General features: G+C 47.6%; 1 protein-coding gene across 1 annotated transcript in view; it reads left to right on the forward strand.

The window, feature by feature from the left end:
* Positions 1-860, forward strand: part of LOC116359839 (transmembrane channel-like protein 5) — a 35301-nt gene extending 34441 nt beyond the window's left edge. Inside the window, exon 20 of the mRNA XM_031813695.1 lies at positions 18-860. The gene's annotated coding sequence lies outside the window, so the exon portion shown is untranslated. The remainder of the gene's footprint in view (positions 1-17) is intronic.
* The last annotated feature ends 21636 nt before the right edge of the window (positions 861-22496 follow it).

The following is a 22496-nucleotide window of genomic DNA, read 5'->3' on the forward strand; positions in this document are numbered from 1 at the left end:
GTCTGTTTCCCCTATAGGTGCACTTCGAGGAGGAGAAACCGACCAGGCCAGAGTCAGGGCAGCTTAGAGAAGAAGCACGCCCTCCTCCCTCCTTCCAACACCCACCCCCCCCCATGGAGGCCCCCTCCGTGTTCACTCGGCCTCCCTGGGACAGCTCCCCCAGGCTAGGTAGAGCCCAGCCCCCCAGTCCCCGTGGTGGAGCCAGCCCCAGAGGCAGCCCTGGTCGCGGCCGGACCCCAGCCAGCAGGCAGGCGTGCTGGGTAGAGGAGGAGCGACCAGCCCCTCCCCCTCCAGATCCACTGTGGCCAGTCAGGGGTAGAGGATGGCTTCAGGGAAGGCCCCACGGGGGGCCCAGATTGGAGCCGCTGCCTTCCCGCGAGGTACCCGTCCTGCCTGGGTCGGTGCCTGAGAGCGCCCCCCCTCCCCCACAGAGACCTGGGTCCAGCAGAGCAGAGGTGAACCAGGGACAACATCAGTCCTAGCTAGACTCAGAGAGAGGATAGGAGCCCACATCAACTGTCGGGCTCAGACATGGTCTGCTTCCAAAATGCCACCCTATTCCTTAGGACTCAGGTCAAATGTAGTGCACTATGTAGGGAATAGTGTGCCATAGAGCTCTGGTCTAAAGTAGTGTACTATGTAGGGAATAGGGTGTTGTCCCAGAAGAAGATTTAAGTGTTAGTTAGTTGAGATAAAGGGAGTTGTTATATTGGGTGGTGTCTTTTTGATGAATATAACAAAGGTTTAAGTGCTAGTTAGTTAGTTGTGATAAAGGTAGGTGATCTTTATGCTGAGTTATGTTGATATGTTGAGTTATGTTGAGTTATGTTGATATGTTGAGTTATGTTGAGTTATGTTGAGTTATGTTGAGTTATGTTGAGTTATGTTGAGTTATGTTGATATGCTGAGTTATGTTGATATGTTGAGTTATGTTGAGTTATGTTGAGTTATGTTGAGTTATGTTGAGTTATGTTGAGTTATGTTGTTATGTTGAGTTATGTTGATATGTTGAGTTATGTTGAGTTATGTTGAGTTATGTTGAGTTATGTTGAGTTATGTTGATATGTTGAGTATGTTGAGTTATGTTGAGTTATGTTGATATGTTGAGTTATGTTGAGTTATGTTGATATGTTGAGTTATGTTGAGTTATGTTGATATGTTGAGTTATGTTGAGTTATGTTGAGTTATGTTGAGTTATGTTGAGTTATGTTGAGTTATGTTGAGTTATGTTGATATGTTGATATGTTGATATGTTGATATGTTGATATGTTGAGTTATGTTGAGTTATGTTGATATGTTGAGTTATGTTGATATGTTGAGTTATGTTGAGTTATGTTGATATGTTGAGTTATGTTGAGTTATGTTGAGTTATGTTGAGTTATGTTGAGTTATGTTGTTATGTTGAGTTATGTTGATATGTTGAGTTATGTTGAGTTATGTTGAGTTATGTTGATATGTTGAGTTATGTTGAGTTATGTTGATATGTTGAGTTATGTTGAGTTATGTTGAGTTATGTTGAGTTATGTTGAGTTATGTTGATATGTTGAGTTATGTTGAGTTATGTTGTTATGTTGAGTTATGTTGTTATGTTGAGTTATGTTGAGATGTTGAGTTATGTTGATATGCTGAGTTATGTTGAGTTATGTTGTTATGTTGAGTTATGTTGAGATGTTGAGTTATGTTGATATGCTGAGTTATGTTGATATGCTGAGTTATGTTGATATGTTGAGTTATGTTGAGATATGTTGAGATGTTGATATGCTGAGTTATGTTGATATGCTGAGTTATGTTGATATGCTGAGTTATGTTGATATGCTGAGTTATGTTGATATGTTGGCAGGGTGTTGATTCTTTTTGATATTCTAATATTAAGTCTTGTTCTGTATCAGTTGATTTTGAATTAAATTCTTTGTCGTCTGTAAATAACATGTTTGAGTCAGTCAGTGGCCGTGTCTGAAATCTGTCGTGCCTACTACCAGGGTATTATTGCTGCTGGAGGACTGGCGTGCCTACTACCAGGGTAGTATTGCTGCTGGAGGAATGGCGTGCCTACTACCAGGGTAGTATTGCTGCTGGAGGACTGGCGTGCCTACTACTAGGGTAGTATTGCTGCTGGAGGACTGGCGTGCCTACTACCAGGGTAGTATTGCTGCTGGAGGACTGGCGTGCCTACTACCAGGATAGTATTGCTGCTGGAGGACTGGCGGGCCTACTACCAGGGTAGTATTGCTGCTGGAGGACTGGCGTGCCTACTACCAGGGTAGTATTGCTGCTGGAGGACTGGCGTGTCTACTACCAGGGTAGTATTGCTGCTGGAGGACTGGCGTGCCTACTACCAGGGTAGTATTGCTGCTGGAGGAATGGCGTGCCTACTACCAGGGTAGTATTGCTGCTGGAGGACTGTCGTGCCTACTACCAGGGTAGTATTGATGCTGGAGGACTGGCGTGCCTACTACCAGGGTAGTATTGATGCTGGAGGACTGGCGTGCCTACTACCAGGGTAGTATTGCTGCTGGAGGACTGGCGTGCCTACTACCAGGGTAGTATTGCTGCTGGAGGACTGGCGTGCCTACTACCAGGGTAGTATTACTGCTGGAGGACTGGCGTGCCTACTACCAGGGTAGTATTGCTGCTGGAGGACTGACGTGCCTACCACCAGGGTAGTATTGCTGCTGGAGGACTGACGTGCCTACTACCAGGGTAGTATTGCTGCTGGAGGACTGACGTGCCTACTACCAGGGTAGTATTGCTGCTGGAGGACTGGCGTGCCTACTACCAGGGTAGTATTGCTGCTGGAGGACTGGCGTGCCTACTACCAGGGTAGTATTGCTGCTGGAGGACTGGCGTGCCTACTACCAGGGTAGTATTGCTGCTGGAGGACTGACGTGCCTACTACCAGGGTAGTATTGCTGCTGGAGGACTGGCGTGCCTACTACCAGGGTAGTATTGCTGCTGGAGGACTGGCGTGCCTACTACCAGGGTAGTATTGCTGCTGGAGGACTGGCGTGCCTACTACCAGGGTAGTATTGCTGCTGGAGGACTGGCGTGCCTACTACCAGGGTAGTATTGCTGCTGGAGGACTGGCGTGCCTACTACCAGGGTAGTATTGCTGCTGGAGGACTGGCGTGCCTACTACCAGGGTAGTATTGCTGCTGGAGGACTGGCGTGCCTACTACCAGGGTAGTATTGCTGCTGGAGGACTGGCGTGCCTACTACCAGGGTAGTATTGCTGCTGGAGGACTGGCGTGCCTACTACCAGGGTAGTATTGCTGCTGGAGGACTGGCGTGCCTACTATCAGGGTAGTATTGCTGCTGGAGGACTGGCGTGCCTACTACCAGGGTAGTATTGCTGCTGGAGGACTGGCGTGCCTACTACCAGGGTAGTATTGCTGCTGGAGGACTGGCGTGCCTACTACCAGGGTAGTATTGCTGCTGGAGGACTGACGTGCCTACTACCAGGGTAGTATTGCTGCTGGAGGACTGGCGTGCCTACTACCAGGGTAGTATTGCTGCTGGAGGACTGTCGTGCCTACTACCAGGGTAGTATTGCTGCTGGAGGACTGGCGTGCCTACTACCAGGGTAGTATTGATGCTGGAGGACTGACGTGCCTACTACCAGGGTAGTATTTCTGCTGGAGGACTGGCGTGCCTACTACCAGGGTAGTATTGATGCTGGATGACTGACGTGCCTACTACCAGGGTAGTATTGCTGCTGGAGGACTGGCGTGCCTACTACCAGGGTAGTATTGCTGCTGGAGGACTGGCGTGCCTACCACCAGGGTAGTATTGCTGCTGGAGGACTGGCGTGCATACCACCAGGGTAGTATTGCTGCTGGAGGACTGGCGTGCCTACCACCAGGGTAGTATTGCTGCTGGAGGATTGGCGTGCCTACCACCAGGGTAGTATTGCTGCTGGAGGACTGGCGTGCCTACTACCAGGGTAGTATTGCTGCTGGAGGACTGACGTGCCTACTACCAGGGTAGTATTGCTGCTGGAGGACTGACGTGCCTACTACCAGGGTAGTATTGCTGCTGGAGGACTGACGTGCCTACTACCAGGGTAGTATTGCTGCTGGAGGACTGGCGTGCCTACTACCAGGGTAGTATTGCTGCTGGAGGACTGGCGTGCCTACTACCAGGGTAGTATTGCTGCTGGAGGACTGGCGTGCCTACTACCAGGGTAGTATTGCTGCTGGAGGACTGACGTGCCTACTACCAGGGTAGTATTGCTGCTGGAGGACTGGCGTGCCTACTACCAGGGTAGTATTGCTGCTGGAGGACTGGCGTGCCTACTACCAGGGTAGTATTGCTGCTGGAGGACTGGCGTGCCTACTACCAGGGTAGTATTGCTGCTGGAGGACTGGCGTGCCTACTACCAGGGTAGTATTGCTGCTGGAGGACTGGCGTGCCTACCACCAGGGTAGTATTGATGCTGGAGGACTGACGTGCCTACTACCAGGGTAGTATTGCTGCTGGAGGACTGGCGTGCCTACCACCAGGGTAGTATTGCTGCTGGAGGACTGGCGTGCCTACTACCAGGGTAGTATTGCTGATGGAGGACTGGCGTGCCTACCACCAGGGTAGTATTGCTGCTGGAGGACTGGCGTGCCTACTACCAGGGTAGTATTGCTGCTGGAGGACTGGCGTGCCTACTACCAGGGTAGTATTGCTGCTGGAGGACTGGCGTGCCTACTACCAGGGTAGTATTGCTGCTGGAGGACTGGCGTGCCTACCACCAGGGTAGTATTGCTGCTGGAGGACTGGCGTGCCTACTACCAGGGTAGTATTGATGCTGGAGGACTGGCGTGCCTACCACCAGGGTAGTATTGCTGCTGGAGGACTGGCGTGCCTACTACCAGGGTAGTATTGCTGATGGAGGACTGGCGTGCCTACCACCAGGGTAGTATTGCTGCTGGAGGACTGGCGTGCCTACTACCAGGGTAGTATTGATGCTGGGGGACTGGCGTGCCTACCACCAGGGTAGTATTGCTGCTGGAGGACTGACGTGCCTACCACCAGGGTAGTATTGCTGCTGGAGGACTGGCGTGCCTACCACCAGGGTAGTATTGCTGCTGGAGGACTGGCGTGCCTACCACCAGGGTAGTATTGCTGCTGGAGGACTGGCACTCCTTCACCTTTTCAATGTTAGAAAACATGAAGCTGGTAAAACTATTTCTGGAAAATGTATTCTGATAAATGCTGAATACATTACCACTGAAATTACATGAAAAATGATAGAATGACAAACCAAATACATATGTATAGCAGCCAAGAGGCATGGTGGTTTCTTCTCTGTCTTCTCTCTGTTGGTGGATAGAATGATGAAGACCTATAGGCAGGCTGTGTTTCCACTGCAGAGGTCCATCAGAGGCTTGACCACTTTGGCCAATCAGAACATTGATTTAAAAAAAATCTGCTGTTTTGACCCATGGACCTTATCATCACACCAATGAGATCGAGGATCCAAATTCACCGTGTGTCTGCCTTGACTTATCATCACACCAATGAGATCGAGGATCCAAATTCACCGTGTGTCTGCCTTGACTTATCATCACACCAATCAGATCGAGGATCCAAATTCACTGTGTGTCTGCCTTGACTTATCATCACACCAATGAGATCGAGGATCCAAATTCACCGTGTGTCTGCCTTGATGTTCATAATACCCACAACAATATTTGACCAGTTGGTTACAGTGACACTTCTGCCAAGGACACCCAACCCAGAGTGGCCACAGCAAAGCCCAGGGAGCCTGATCCTCTCTGGAAGTTTCTGTAGCTCTGCTTGGGATATTTAGCCAACACTGGCTATTGGTTGAGACGCAGGGCCCGTTCTAGCTTGGTATGTCAGGGTGGGAAATTGGAAATGTGAATCGTTCCAAGTTGGAGGTAACAATGCGTTTAGGTTCTAGTTTGTTGAGATGCGTGAATACGCCACACCAATAGATTGATTTTTATGTCTGTTTTAAAACAAATTTCCTTCAGTTCTACTTCGTAATGATGTATATTCACTACTTGTTCAATTAATTTGATAGCATGTATAATGTATGCAAATAAATGATATGAATTGATAGTCCACATCTGTTTTCTTTTATTCCGTAACAGGGTATATTGTAACAATATATTCAAGTCAATCAAATCAACGTCTATTTACGCTATAGATACACAATACAATGAAATGCCTACTGGCAACTAAAGCAACTCCTCGCAAACAGTGCAATGATATGAGGCTGTATTTCATTCATCTGTTATTTTACCAGGTAAGTTGACTGAGAACACGTTCTCATTTACATCAACGACCTGGGGAATAGTTACAGGGGAGAGGAGGGGGGATGAATGAGACAATTGTAAACGGGGGATTATTAGGTGACCGTGATGATTTGAGGGCCAGATTGGGAATTTAGCCAGGACACCGGGGGTTAACACCCCTACTCTTACGATAAGTGCCATGGGATCTTTAATGACCTCAAGAGAGTCAGGACACCCGTTTAACGTCCCATCCGAAAGACGGCACCCTACACAGGGCAGTGTCCCCAATCACTGCTCTGGGGCATTGGGATATTGTTTTAGACCAGAGGAACTGGCCCTCCAACACCACTTCCAGCAGCATCTGGTCTCCCATTCAGGAACTGACCAGGACCAACCCTGCTTAGCTTCAGAAGCAAGCCAGCGGTGGTATGCAGGGTGGTATGCTGCTGGCCATATGTATTTGTTTTTCCATTAGGCTGTAGCCTACTAATAGCTATACCATGTAGGCCTATTAGATTATGTTGCAAATTATTGTTTGTTCCTGAATTGGCCGAATGGCTGAGCTATCCGTCAGCTGTCCTTCAGTTATCAGTCAGCTATCCTTCAGTTATCAGTCAGCTATCCTTCAGTTATCAGTCAGCTATCCTTCAGTTATCCTTCAGCTATCCTTCAGCTATCCTTCAGCTATCCTTCAGTTATCCTTCAGCTATCCTTCAGCTATCCTTCAGTTATCCTTCAGCTATCCTTCAGTTATCAGTCAGCTATCCTTCAGCTGTCCTTCAGTTATCAGTCAGCTATCCTTCAGCTATCCTTCAGCCATCCTTCAGCTATCCTTCAGCCATCCTTCAGCTATCCTTCAGTCGTCCTTCAGCCATCCTTCAGTCGGTCTTCAGTTATCCTTCAGCTATCCTTCAGCTATCCTTCAGCTATCCTTCAGCCATCCTTCAGTCGGTCTTCAGCCATCCTTCAGCTATCCTTCAGTTGTCCTTCAGCTATCCTTCAGCCATCCTTCAGCTAATCTTCAGCACCACAAGTTGGTTCAACAACTTTAACATCATTGAGCTATTCTGGCGCTGTCCTTTTAGAACCAGGAAGGGCGCTCCAATCCTTTAAAATAACCCTCATCGAGATCTGTTGCCTTCACCTATAATAGTCCTACTCATCATTTATTAATACAAATAGAAGATGATCACTTCTCATTATCACGTTTAGTCAAGTTAGATCAAAGCTGAATCAATGTCTCGCAAAATCACACTGATTAATTAGTAGCCTATTCTGTTGCCGCGACCGGGAGGTCCATGGGGCGACGCACAATTGTCTGGGTTAGGGAGGGTTTGGCCGGTAGGGATATCCTTATCTCATCGCGCACCAGCGACTCCTGTGGCGGGCCGGGCGCAGTGCACGCTAACCAAGGTAGCCAGGTGCACGGTGTTTCCTCTGATCTGGAGGACTCACTAAACAGAGAACATCCCTGGTCATCCCTACTGCCTTTGATCTGGTGGACTCACTAAACAGAGAACATCCCTGGTCATCCCTACTGCCTCTGATCTGGAGGACTCACTAAACAGAGAACATCCCTGGTCATCCCTACTGTCTCTGATCTGGAGGACTCACTAAACAGAGAACATCCCTGGTCATCCCTACTGCCTCTGATCTGGTGGACTCACTAAACAGAGAACATCCCTGGTCATCCCTACTGCCTCTGATCTGGTGGACTCACTAAACAGAGAACATCCCTGGTCATCCCTACTGCCTCTGATCTGGTGGACTCACTAAACAGAGAACATCACTGGTCATCCCTACTGCCTCTGATCTGGAGGACTCACTAAACAGAGAACATCCCTGGTCATCCCTACTGCCTCTGATCTGGAGGACTCACTAAACAGAGAGCATCCCTGGTCATCCCTACTGCCTCTGCTCTGGAGGACTCACTAAACAGAGAACATCCCTGGTCATCCCTACTGCCTCTGATCTGAAGGACTCACTAAACAGAGAACATCCCTGGTCATCCCTACTGCCTCTGATCTGGTGGACTCACTAAACAGAGAACATCCCTGGTCATCCCTACTGCCTCTGATCTGGTGGACTCACTAAACAGAGAACATCACTGGTCATCCCTACTGCCTCTGATCTGGACGACTCACTAAACAGAGAACATCCCTGGTCATCCCTACTGCCTCTGATCTGGAGGACTCACTAAACAGAGAGCATCCCTGGTCATCCCTACTGCCTCTGCTCTGGAGGACTCACTAAACAGAGAACATCCCTGGTCATCCCTACTGCCTCTGATCTGAGTTATGTTGATATGTTGAGTTATGTTGTTATGTTGAGTTATGTTGATATGTTGATATGTTGAGTTATGTTGTTATGTTGAGTTATGTTGATATGCTGATATGTTGAGTTATGTTGTTATGTTGAGTTATGTTGATATGTTGAGTTATGTTGATATGTTGAGTTATGTTGATATGTTGAGTTATGTTGATATGTTGAGTTATGTTGATATGTTGAGTTATGTTGATATGTTGAGTTATGTTGATATGCTGAGTTATGTTGATATGCTGAGTTATGTTGATATGCTGAGTTATGTTGATATGCTGAGTTATGTTGATATGCTGAGTTATGTTGATATGCTGAGTTATGTTGATATGTTGAGTTATGTTGATATGCTGAGTTATGTTGATATGTTGGCAGGGTGTTGATTCTTTTTGATATTCTAATATTAAGTCTTGTTCTGTATCAGTTGATTTTGAATTAAATTCTTTGTCGTCTGTAAATAACATGTTTGAGTCAGTCAGTGGCCGTGTCTGAAATCTGTCGTGCCTACTACCAGGGTAGTATTGCTGCTGGAGGACTGGCGTGCCTACTACCAGGGTAGTATTGCTGCTGGAGGACTGGCGTGCCTACCACCAGGGTAGTATTGCTGCTGGAGGACTGGCGTGCCTACTACCAGGGTAGTATTGCTGCTGGAGGACTGGCGTGCCTACTACCAGGGTGGTATTGCTGCTGGAGGACTGGCGTGCCTACTACCAGGGTAGTATTGCTGCTGGAGGACTGGCGTGCCTACTACCAGGGTAGTATTGCTGCTGGAGGACTGGCGTGCCTACTACCAGGGTAGTATTGCTGCTGGAGGACTGGCGTGCCTACTACCAGGGTAGTATTGCTGCTGGAGGACTGGCGTGCCTACTATCAGGGTAGTATTGCTGCTGGAGGACTGGCGTGCCTACTACCAGGGTAGTATTGCTGCTGGAGGACTGGCGTGCCTACCACCAGGGTAGTATTGCTGCTGGAGGACTGGCGTGCCTACTACCAGGGTAGTATTGCTGCTGGAGGACTGGCGTGCCTACTACCAGGGTAGTATTGCTGCTGGAGGACTGGCGTGCCTACTACCAGGGTAGTATTGCTGCTGGAGGACTGGCGTGCCTACTATCAGGGTAGTATTGCTGCTGGAGGACTGGCGTGCCTACTACCAGGGTAGTATTGCTGCTGGAGGACTGGCGTGCCTACTACCAGGGTAGTATTGCTGCTGGAGGACTGGCGTGCCTACTACCAGGGTAGTATTGCTGCTGGAGGACTGGCGTGCCTACTACCAGGGTAGTATTGCTGCTGGAGGACTGGCGTGCCTACTACCAGGGTAGTATTGCTGCTGGAGGACTGGCGTGCCTACTACCAGGGTAGTATTACTGCTGGAGGACTGGCGTGCCTACTATCAGGGTAGTATTGCTGCTGGAGGACTGGCGTGCCTACTACCAGGGTAGTATTGCTGCTGGAGGACTGGCGTGCCTACTACCAGGGTAGTATTGCTGCTGGAGGACTGGCGTGCCTACTACCAGGGTAGTATTGCTGCTGGAGGACTGGCGTGCCTACTACCAGGGTAGTATTGCTGCTGGAGGACTGGCGTGCCTACTACCAGGGTAGTATTGCTGCTGGAGGACTGGCGTGCCTACTATCAGGGTAGTATTGCTGCTGGAGGACTGGCGTGCCTACTACCAGGGTAGTATTGCTGCTGGAGGACTGGCGTGCCTACTACCAGGGTAGTATTGCTGCTGGAGGACTGGCGTGCCTACTACCAGGGTAGTATTGCTGCTGGAGGACTGGCGTGCCTACTACCAGGGTAGTATTGCTGCTGGAGGACTGACGTGCCTACTACCAGGGTAGTATTGCTGCTGAAGGAATGGCGTGCCTACTACCAGGGTAGTATTGCTGCTGGAGGACTGGCGTGCCTACTACCAGGGTAGTATTGCTGCTGGAGGACTGTCGTGCCTACTACCAGGGTAGTATTGCTGCTGGAGGACTGTCGTGCCTACTACCAGGGTAGTATTGCTGCTGGAGGACTGGCGTGCCTACTACCAGGGTAGTGTTGATGCTGGATGACTGACGTGCCTACTACCAGGGTAGTATTGCTGCTGGAGGACTGGCGTGCCTACTACCAGGGTAGTATTGCTGCTGGAGGACTGACGTGCCTACCACCAGGGTAGTATTGCTGCTGGAGGACTGACGTGCCTACTACCAGGGTAGTATTGCTGCTGGAGGACTGACGTGCCTACTACCAGGGTAGTATTGCTGCTGGAGGACTGACGTGCCTACTACCAGGGTAGTATTGCTGCTGGAGGACTGGCGTGCCTACTACCAGGGTAGTATTGCTGCTGGAGGACTGGCGTGCCTACTACCAGGGTAGTATTGCTGCTGGAGGACTGGCGTGCCTACTACCAGGGTAGTATTGCTGCTGGAGGACTGACGTGCCTACCACCAGGGTAGTATTGCTGCTGGAGGACTGACGTGCCTACCACCAGGGTAGTATTGCTGCTGGAGGACTGACGTGCCTACTACCAGGGTAGTATTGCTGCTGGAGGACTGACGTGCCTACTACCAGGGTAGTATTGCTGCTGGAGGACTGGCGTGCCTACTACCAGGGTAGTATTGCTGCTGGAGGACTGGCGTGCCTACTACCAGGGTAGTATTGCTGCTGGAGGACTGGCGTGCCTACCACCAGGGTAGTATTGCTGCTGGAGGACTGGCGTGCCTACCACCAGGGTAGTATTGCTGCTGGAGGACTGGCGTGCCTACCACCAGGGTAGTATTGATGCTGGAGGACTGGCGTGCCTACTACCAGGGTAGTATTGATGCTGGAGGACTGGCGTGCCTACTACCAGGGTAGTATTGCTGCTGGAGGACTGGCGTGCCTACTACCAGGGTAGTATTACTGCTGGAGGACTGGCGTGCCTACTACCAGGGTAGTATTGCTGCTGGAGGACTGGTGTGCCTACTACCAGGGTAGTATTGATGCTGGAGGACTGACGTGCCTACTACCAGGGTAGTATTGCTGCTGGAGGACTGGCGTGCCTACCACCAGGGTAGTATTGCTGCTGGAGGACTGGCGTGCCTACCACCAGGGTAGTATTGCTGCTGGAGGACTGGCGTGCCTACCACCAGGGTAGTATTGCTGATGGAGGACTGGCGTGCCTACCACCAGGGTAGTATTGCTGATGGAGGACTGGCGTGCCTACCACCAGGGTAGTATTGCTGCTGGAGGACTGGCGTGCCTACCACCAGGGTAGTATTGCTGCTGGAGGACTGGCGTGCCTACCACCAGGGTAGTATTGCTGCTGGAGGACTGGCGTGCCTACTACCAGGGTAGTATTGCTGCTGGAGGACTGGCGTGCCTACTACCAGGGTAGTATTGCTGCTGGAGGACTGACGTGCCTACTACCAGGGTAGTATTGCTGCTGGAGGACTGACGTGCCTACTACCAGGGTAGTATTGCTGCTGGAGGACTGGCGTGCCTACTACCAGGGTAGTATTGCTGCTGGGGGACTGACGTGCCTACTACCAGGGTAGTATTGCTGCTGGAGGACTGGCGTGCCTACTACCAGGGTAGTATTGCTGCTGGAGGACTGGCGTGCCTACTACCAGGGTAGTATTGCTGCTGGAGGACTGGCGTGCCTACTACCAGGGTAGTATTGATGCTGGGGGACTGACGTGCCTACTACCAGGGTAGTATTGCTGCTGGAGGACTGGCGTGCCTACTACCAGGGTAGTATTGCTGCTGGAGGACTGGCGTGCCTACTACCAGGGTAGTATTTCTGCTGGAGGACTGGCGTGCCTACTACCAGGGTAGTATTGATGCTGGAGGACTGGCGTGCCTACTACCAGGGTAGTATTGCTGCTGGAGGACTGGCGTGCCTACCACCAGGGTAGTATTGCTGCTGGAGGACTGGCGTGCCTACTACCAGGGTAGTATTGCTGCTGGAGGACTGGCGTGCCTACTACCAGGGTAGTATTGCTGCTGGAGGACTGGCGTGCCTACTACCAGGGTAGTATTGATGCTGGAGGACTGGCGTGCCTACTACCAGGGTAGTATTGCTGCTGGAGGACTGGCGTGCCTACTACCAGGGTAGTATTGATGCTGGAGGACTGGCGTGCCTACTACCAGGGTAGTATTGCTGCTGGAGGACTGGCGTGCCTACCACCAGGGTAGTATTGCTGCTGGAGGACTGGCACTCCTTCACCTTTTCAATGTTAGAAAACATGAAGCTGGTAAAACTATTTCTGGAAAATGTATTCTGATAAATGCTGAATAAATTACCACTGAAATTACATGAAAAATGATAGAATGACAAACCAAATACATATGTATAGCAGCCAAGAGGCATGGTGGTTTCTTCTCTGTCTTCTCTCTGTTGGTGGATAGAATGATGAAGACCTAAAGGCAGGCTGTGTTTCCACTGCAGAGGTTCATCAGAGGCTTGACCACTTTGGCCAATCAGAACATTGATTAAAAAAAAATCTGCTGTTTTGACCCATGGACCTTATCATCACACCAATGAGATCGAGGATCCAAATTCACTGTGTGTCTGCCTTGACTTATCATCACACCAATGAGATCGAGGATCCAAATTCACCGTGTGTCTGCCTTGACTTATCATCACACCAATGAGATCGAGGATCCAAATTCACCGTGTGTCTGCCTTGATGTTCATAATACCCACAACAATATTTGACCAGTTGGTTACGGTGACACTTCTGCCAAGGACACCCAACCCAGAGTGGCCACAGCAAAGCCCAGGGAGCCTGATCCTCTCTGGAAGTTTCTGTAGCTCTGCTTGGGATATTTAGCCAACACTGGCTATTGGTTGAGACGCAGGGCCCGTTCTAGCTTGGTATGTCAGGGTGGGAAATTGGAAATGTGAATCGTGCCAAGTTGGAGGTAACAATGCGTTTAGGTTCTAGTTTGTTGAGATGCGTGAATACGCCACACCAATAGATTGATTTTTATGTCTGTTTTAAAACAAATTTCCTTCAGTTCTACTTCGTAATGATGTATATTCACTACTTGTTCAATTAATTTGATAGCATGTATAATGTATGCAAATAAATGATATGAATTGATAGTCCACATCTGTTTTCTTTTATTCCGTAACAGGGTATATTGTAACAATATATTCAAGTCAATCAAATCAACGTCTATTTACGCTATAGATACACAATACAATGAAATGCCTACTGGCAACTAAAGCAACTCCTCGCAAACAGTGCAATGATATGAGGCTGTATTTCATTTATCTGTTATTCTACCAGGTAAGTTGACTGAGAACACGTTCTCATTTACATCAACGACCTGGGGAATAGTTACAGGGGAGAGGAGGGGGGATGAATGAGACAATTGTAAACGGGGGATTATTAGGTGACCGTGATGATTTGAGGGCCAGATTGGGAATTTAGCCAGGACACCGGGGGTTAACACCCCTACTCTTACGATAAGTGCCATGGGATCTTTAATGACCTCAGAGAGTCAGGACACCCGTTTAATGTCCCATCCGAAAGACGGCACCCTACACAGGGCAGTGTCCCCAATCACTGCCCTAGGGCATTGGGATATTGTTTTAGACCAGAGGAACTGGCCCTCCAACACCACTTCCAGCAGCATCTGGTCTCCCATTCAGGAACTGACCAGGACCAACCCTGCTTAGCTTCAGAAGCAAGCCAGCGGTGGTATGCAGGGTGGTATGCTGCTGGCCATATGTATTTGTTTTTCCATTAGGCTGTAGCCTACTAATAGCTATAACATGTAGGCCTATTAGATTATATTGCAAATTATTGTTTGTTCCTGAATTGGCCGAATGGCTGAGCTATCCGTCAGCTGTCCTTCAGTTATCAGTCAGCTATCCTTCAGTTATCCTTCAGCTATCCTTCAGCTATCCTTCAGCTATCCTTCAGCTATCCTTCAGTTATCAGTCAGCTATCCTTCAGCTGTCCTTCAGTTATCAGTCAGCTATCCTTCAGCTATCCTTCAGCCATCCTTCAGCTATCCTTCAGCCATCCTTCAGCTATCCTTCAGCCATCCTTCAGTCATCCTTCAGTCGGTCTTCAGTTATCAGTCAGCTATCCTTCAGTTATCCTTCAGCTATCCTTCAGCCATCCTTCAGCTATCCTTCAGCCATCCTTCAGCTATCCTTCAGCTATCCTTCAGCCATCCTTCAGTCGGTCTTCAGTTATCAGTCAGCTATCCTTCAGCTGTCCTTCAGTTATCAGTCAGCTATCCTTCAGCTATCCTTCAGCCATCCTTCAGCTATCCTTCAGCCATCCTTCAGCTATCCTTCAGCCATCCTTCAGTCATCCTTCAGTCGGTCTTCAGTTATCAGTCAGCTATCCTTCAGCTACCCTTCAGCCATCCTTCAGCCATCCTTCAGCTATCCTTCAGCCATCCTTCAGTCGGTCTTCAGCCATCCTTCAGCTATCATTCAGTTATCCTTCAGCCATCCTTCAGCTATCCTTCAGCTATCCTTCAGTTGTCCTTCAGCTATCCTTCAGCCATCCTTCAGCTATCCTTCAGTTGTCCTTCAGCTATCCTTCAGCCAACCTTCAGCTATTCTTCAGCACCACAAGTTGGTTCAACAACTTTAACATCATTGAGCTATTCTGGCGCTGTCCTTTTAGAACCAGGAAGGGCGCTCCAATCCTTTAAAATAACCCTCATCGAGATCTGTTGCCTTCACCTATAATAGTCCTACTCATCATTTATTAATACAAATAGAAGATGATCACTTCTCATTATCACGTTTAGTCAAGTTAGATCAAAGCTGAATCAATGTCTCGCAAAATCACACTGATTAATTAGTAGCCTATTCTGTTGCAGCCGGCCGCGACCGGGAGGTCCATGGGGCGACGCACAATTGTCTGGGTTAGGGAGGGTTTGGCCGGTAGGGATATCCTTATCTCATCGCGCACCAGCGACTCCTGTGGCGGGCCGGGCGCAGTGCACGCTAACCAAGGTAGCCAGGTGCACGGTGTTTCCTCCGACTGGTGGACTCACTAAACAGAGAACATCCCTTGTCATCCCTACTGCCTCTGATCTGGAGGACTCACTAAACAGAGAACATCCCTGGTCATCCCTACTGCCTCTGATCTGGAGGACTCACTAAACAGAGAACATCCCTGGTCATCCCTACTGCCTTTGATCTGGTGGACTCACTAAACAGAGAACATCCCTGGTCATCCCTACTGCCTCTGATCTGGAGGACTCACTAAACAGAGAACATCCCTGGTCATCCCTACTGCCTCTGATCTGGCGGACTCACTAAACAGAGAACATCCCTTGTCATCCCTACTGCCTCTGATCTGGTGGACTCACTAAACAGAGAACATCCCTGGTCCTCCCTACTGCCTCTGATCTGGAGGACTCACTAAACAGAGAACATCCCTGGTCATCCCTACTGCCTCTGATCTGGAGGACTCACTAAACAGAGAACATCCCTGGTCATCCCTACTGCCTCTGCTCTGGAGGACTCACTAAACAGAGAACATCCCTGGTCATCCCTACTGCCTCTGATCTGGAGGACTCACTAAACAGAGAACATCCCTGGTCCTCCCTACTGCCTCTGATCTGGAGGACTCACTAAACAGAGAACATCCCTGGTCATCCCTACTGCCTCTGATCTGGAGGACTCACTAAACAGAGAACATCCCTGGTCATCCCTACTGCCTCTGCTCTGGAGGACTCACTAAACAGAGAACATCCCTGGTCATCCCTACTGCCTCTGATCTGGAGGACTCACTAAACAGAGAACATCCCTGGTCATCCCTACTGCCTCTGCTCTGGAGGACTCACTAAACAGAGAACATCCCTGGTCATCCCTACTGCCTCTGCTCTGGAGGACTCACTAAACAGAGAACATCCCTGGTCCTCCCTACTGCCTCTGATCTGGAGGACTCACTAAACAGAGAACATCCCTGGTCCTCCCTACTGCCTCTGATCTGGAGGACTCACTAAACAGAGAACATCCCTGGTCCTCCCTACTGCCTCTGATCTGGAGGACTCACTAAACAGAGAACATCCCTGGTCCTCCCTACTGCCTCTGATCTGAAGGACTCATTTGTCATTATGTCTGAGTGTTGGAGTGTGTCCTTGACTATCCGTAAATAAAAATACAAAAACCAAATTGTGGCATTTGGATTGGCTATACTTTCTTTTATTTGTGGTATATTTAAAACCGAATACTTAGACTTTTACTAAAGTAGTATTTTACTGGGTGAGTTTCACTAAAGTAGTATTTTACTGGGTGACTTTTACTAAAGTAGTATTTTACTGGGTGAGTTTCACTAAAGTAGTATTTTACTGGGTGAGTTTCACTAAAGTAGTATTTTACTGGGTGAGTTTTACTAAAGTAGTATTTTACTGGGTGAGTTTCACTAAAGTAGTATTTTACTGGGTGACTTTCACTAAAGTAGTATTTTACTGGGTGAGTTTCACTAAAGTAGTATTTTACTGGGTGAGTTTCACTAAAGTAGTATTTTACTGGGTGAGTTTTACTAAAGTAGTATTTTACTGGGTGAGTTTCACTAAAGTAGTATTTTACTGGGTGAGTTTTTTACTAAAGTAGTATTTTACTGGGTGAGTTTCACTAAAGTAGTAATTTACTGGGTGAGTTTTACTAAAGTAGTATTTTACTGGGTGAGTTTCACTAAAGTAGTATTTTACTGGGTGAGTTTTACTAAAGTAGTATTTTACTGGGTGACTTTCACTAAAGTAGTATTTTACTGGGTGAGTTTCACTAAAGTAGTATTTTACTGGGTGAGTTTCACTAAAGTAGTATTTTACTGGGTGACTTTTACTAAAGTAGTATTTTACTGGGTGAGTTTTACTAAAGTAGTATTTTACTGGGTGAGTTTTACTAAAGTAGTATTTTACTGGGTGAGTTTCACTAAAGTAGTATTTTACTGGGTGAGTTTCACTAAAGTAGTATTTTACTGGGTGAGTTTTACTTTCACTTGAGTCATTTTCTTATCATGTATCTTTGACTCCAATATGACAGTTGGGTACTTTATCCACCACTGGGTGTGGCTAACTCGGTGTTTGAGGGTTTTAAAAATCATATCAAAATGAGCTTTCTTGTATATACGTTTACAAATCGGCTCATTCATCCCCCTCCTCTCCCCTGTAACTATTCCCCAGGTCGTTGCTGTAAATGAGAACGTGTTCTCAGTCAACTTACCTGGTAAAATAACGGATAAATAAATAAATAAAAATCTCTCAGATATAGTACAGACATGTATAAAACATTTCCTTTTGATGACATTTTACAATCTGTTTTTCCATGTATGAATCTGTTATTCAATGCATTTCTTTGGGCTAATAGCAGTAAGGCCAAATTCAATGTTTCATCAAATAATGTATTTTATTTATTTCTACAGGGGTCCTAAAATTATACATCAAATAGCTCAATTATCCTTGGTATGACCATCTAAAAACAACTCCATATGTCAGCTTAGTAGAAACCCAGACCCGTGTCTTTGGACTAAGGGGGATGGATACAATATGCATTTCTTTAGTAGAAACCCAGACCCGTGTCTTTGGACTAAGGGGGATGGATACAATATGCATTTCTTTAGTAGAAACCCAGACCCGTGTCTTTGGACTAAGGGGGATGGATACAATATGCATTTCTTTAGTAGAAACCCAGACCCGTGTCTTTGGACTAAGGGGGATGGATACAATACGCATTTCTTTAGTAGAAACCCAGACCCGTGTCTTTGGACTAAGGGGGATGGATACAATACGCATTTCTTTAGTAGAAACCCAGACCCGTGTCTTTGGACTAAGGGGGATGGATACAATACGCATTTCTTTAGTAGAAACCCAGACCCGTGTCTTTGGACTAAGGGGGATGGATACAATACGCATTTCTTTAGTAGAAACCCAGACCCGTGTCTTTGGACTAAGGGGGATGGATACAATACGCATTTCTTTAGTAGAAACCCAGACCCGTGTCTTTGGACTAAGGGGGATGGATACAATACGCATTTCTTTAGTAGAAACCCAGACCCGTGTCTTTGGACTAAGGGGGATGGATACAATACGCATTTCTTTAGTAGAAACCCAGACCCGTGTCTTTGGACTAAGGGGGATGGATACAATACGCATTTCTTTAGTAGAAACCCAGACCCGTGTCTTTGGACTAAGGGGGATGGATACAATACGCATTTCTTTAGTAGAAACCCAGACCCGTGTCTTTGGACTAAGGGGGATGGATACAATACGCATTTCTTTAGTAGAAACCCAGACCCGTGTCTTTGGACTAAGGGGGATGGATACAATACGCATTTCTTTAGTAGAAACCCAGACCCGTGTCTTTGGACTAAGGGGGATGGATACAATATGCATTTCTTTAGTAGAAACCCAGACCCGTGTCTTTGGACTAAGGGGGATGGATACAATACGCATTTCTTTAGTAGAAACCCAGACCCGTGTCTTTGGACTAAGGGGGATGGATACAATACGCATGTCTTTAGTAGAAACCCAGACCCGTGTCTTTGGACTAAGGGGGATGGATACAATACGCATTTCTTTAGTAGAAACCCAGACCCGTGTCTTTGGACTAAGGGGGATGGATACAATACGCATGTCTTTAGTAGAAACCCAGACCCGTGTCTTTGGACTAAGGGGGATGGATACAATACGCATTTCTTTAGTAGAAACCCAGACCCGTGTCTTTGGACTAAGGGGGATGGATACAATACGCATTTCTTTAGTAGAAACCCAGACCCGTGTCTTTGGACTAAGGGGGATGGATACAATACGCATTTCTTTAGTAGAAACCCAGACCCGTGTCTTTGGACTAAGGGGGATGGATACAATACGCATTTCTTTAGTAGAAACCCAGACCCGTGTCTTTGGACTAAGGGGGATGGATACAATACGCATTTCTTTAGTAGAAACCCAGACCCGTGTCTTTGGACTAAGGGGGATGGATACAATACGCATTTCTTTAGTAGAAACCCAGACCCGTGTCTTTGGACTAAGGGGGATGGATACAATACGCATTTCTTTAGTAGAAACCCAGACCCGTGTCTTTGGACTAAGGGGGATGGATACAATACGCATTTCTTTAGTAGAAACCCAGACCCGTGTCTTTGGACTAAGGGGGATGGATACAATACGCATTTCTTTAGTAGAAACCCAGACCCGTGTCTTTGGACTAAGGGGGATGGATACAATACGCATTTCTTTAGTAGAAACCCAGACCCGTGTCTTTGGACTAAGGGGGATGGATACAATACGCATTTCTTTAGTAGAAACCCAGACCCGTGTCTTTGGACTAAGGGGGATGGATACAATACGCATTTCTTTAGTAGAAACCCAGACCCGTGTCTTTGGACTAAGGGGGATGGATACAATACGCATTTCTTTAGTAGAAACCCAGACCCGTGTCTTTGGACTAAGGGGGATGGATACAATACGCATTTCTTTAGTAGAAACCCAGACCCGTGTCTTTGGACTAAGGGGGATGGATACAATATGCATTTCTTTAGTAGAAACCCAGACCCGTGTCTTTGGACTAAGGGGGATGGATACAATACGCATTTCTTTAGTAGAAACCCAGACCCGTGTCTTTGGACTAAGGGGGATGGATACAATACGCATTTCTTTAGTAGAAACCCAGACCGGGTCTTTGGACTAAGGGGGATGGATACAATACGCATTTCTTTAGTAGAAACCCAGACCCGTGTCTTTGGACTAAGGGGGATGGATACAATACGCATTTCTTTAGTAGAAACCCAGACCCGTGTCTTTGGACTAAGGGGGATGGATACAATACGCATTTCTTTAGTAGAAACCCAGACCCGTGTCTTTGGACTAAGGGGGATGGATACAATACGCATTTCTTTAGTAGAAACCCAGACCCGTGTCTTTGGACTAAGGGGGATGGATACAATACGCATTTCTTTAGTAGAAACCCAGACCCGTGTCTTTGGACTAAGGGGGATGGATACAATACGCATTTCTTTAGTAGAAACCCAGACCCGTGTCTTTGGACTAAGGGGGATGGATACAATACGCATTTCTTTAGTAGAAACCCAGACCCGTGTCTTTGGACTAAGGGGGATGGATACAATACGCATTTCTTTAGTAGAAACCCAGACCCGTGTCTTTGGACTAAGGGGGATGGATACAATATGCATTTCTTTAGTAGAAACCCAGACCCGTGTCTTTGGACTAAGGGGGATGGATACAATACGCATTTCTTTAGTAGAAACCCAGACCCGTGTCTTTGGACTAAGGGGGATGGATACAATACGCATTTCTTTAGTAGAAACCCAGACCGGGTCTTTGGACTAAGGGGGATGGATACAATACGCATTTCTTTAGTAGAAACCCAGACCCGTGTCTTTGGACTAAGGGGGATGGATACAATATGCATTTCTTTAGTAGAAACCCAGACCGGGCCCTTGGACTAGGGGGATGGATACAATACGCATTTCTTTAGTAGAAAAACAGGTGCTGCTGATAATACTGCCATCGTCGTGGAGACAGAGGACATGTATCTGATGCTGTCTGGCCAACAAGACTATGGCATGTTATATAGTAAGGCAGATGAGGGCGCTGTTTCGCTCGCTCGGATGCTTTTCTCAGGTGAGATGGTTTCAGACACTTGCGGATTGAAGGAAAAATTAGCGGCGCTGTTGGGATGCGGGAATTATTTTGGAATGAACGTGTGAAGGTAACCTACTTTTTTTTATAGTGATTGGTTTGACAATCAGATGAAAACATAACTGGTTGTGTTCATGGCACATGAAAAAGTAGTTGTTTTTTTTACATAAAAAAAAAAGTAAAGTGGTTAATTTCTTACATTTAAATTACGTCTTTACTATCAATTCATTTATTTTAATGAGGAGCAGGGCCTCATACTGACCTCCAAATCACTTAGCACCAGCGCTAGCCTGGGGACGGGGTTAGTGTCTATGTATTGGGGCCAGTAGATGGCGTTGTTTCTTTAATGTCTATGGCGCTAGGTTCTGCACGCACCTCCAGCCGGATAGGATAAATTAACACACTGTAAACACAATATTACCTCTGGTTAGTCTGTCAAGGTTTTGGTCAGACCTTTTTAGATGAGTTTTTTAACCATTTTGACAGTCACACATCCGGCACCACCTCAACAAAAACAATGATGCAGTTACCACAGGTTATCTGATCGAATCCTGGCCTTATGCTGTTCACACAGGAAGCCCAATTCAGACGTTGACGTCACTAATTGGTCTTTTGACCAATGAGATCAGATGTTTTGCCAATAATTGGGCAAAATATTCAAAAATTGGGCTGCCTGTGTTAATGCAGCCTTTTTGTGTCAAGGTTTTGGTCAGACTTTAAGACTTCTTGTTGTTGGCTATGTCTATTTTAACTAAAGTGTGGATTGCAAGTCACTCCTTGTCCATAGACTGCTTTCAAGGTAAGGAAACATCTCAATATGTCAAATCTAAACTATCCCTTTACAATAGAACATCAGACCCTGGTTCAGGCTCCCCATCTCAGTGCTAGAGGAGTCACTACAGACCCTGGTTCAGGCTCCCCATCTCAGTGCTAGAGGAGTCACTACAGACCCTGGTTCAGGCTCCCCATCTCAGTGCTAGAGGAGTCACTACAGACCCTGGTTCAGGCTCCCCATCTCAGTGCTAGAGGAGTCACCACAGACCCTGGTTCAGGCTCCCCATCTCAGTGCTAGAGGAGTCACTACAGACCCTGGTTCAGGCTCCCCATCTCAGTGCTGGAGGAGTCACTACAGACCCTGGTTCAGGCTCCCCATCTCAGTGCTAGAGGAGTCACTACAGACCCTGGTTCAGGCTCCCCATCTCAGTGCTAGAGGAGTCACTACAGACCCTGGTGCAGGCTCCCCATCTCAGTGCTAGAGGAGTCACTACAGACCCTGGTTCAGGCTCCCGATCTCAGTGCTAGAGGAGTCACTACAGACCCTG

The sequence above is a fragment of the Oncorhynchus kisutch genome, unplaced genomic scaffold (genome assembly GCF_002021735.2).
Source record: "Oncorhynchus kisutch isolate 150728-3 unplaced genomic scaffold, Okis_V2 Okis06b-Okis10b_hom, whole genome shotgun sequence".
Classification (NCBI taxonomy): domain Eukaryota; kingdom Metazoa; phylum Chordata; class Actinopteri; order Salmoniformes; family Salmonidae; genus Oncorhynchus; species Oncorhynchus kisutch.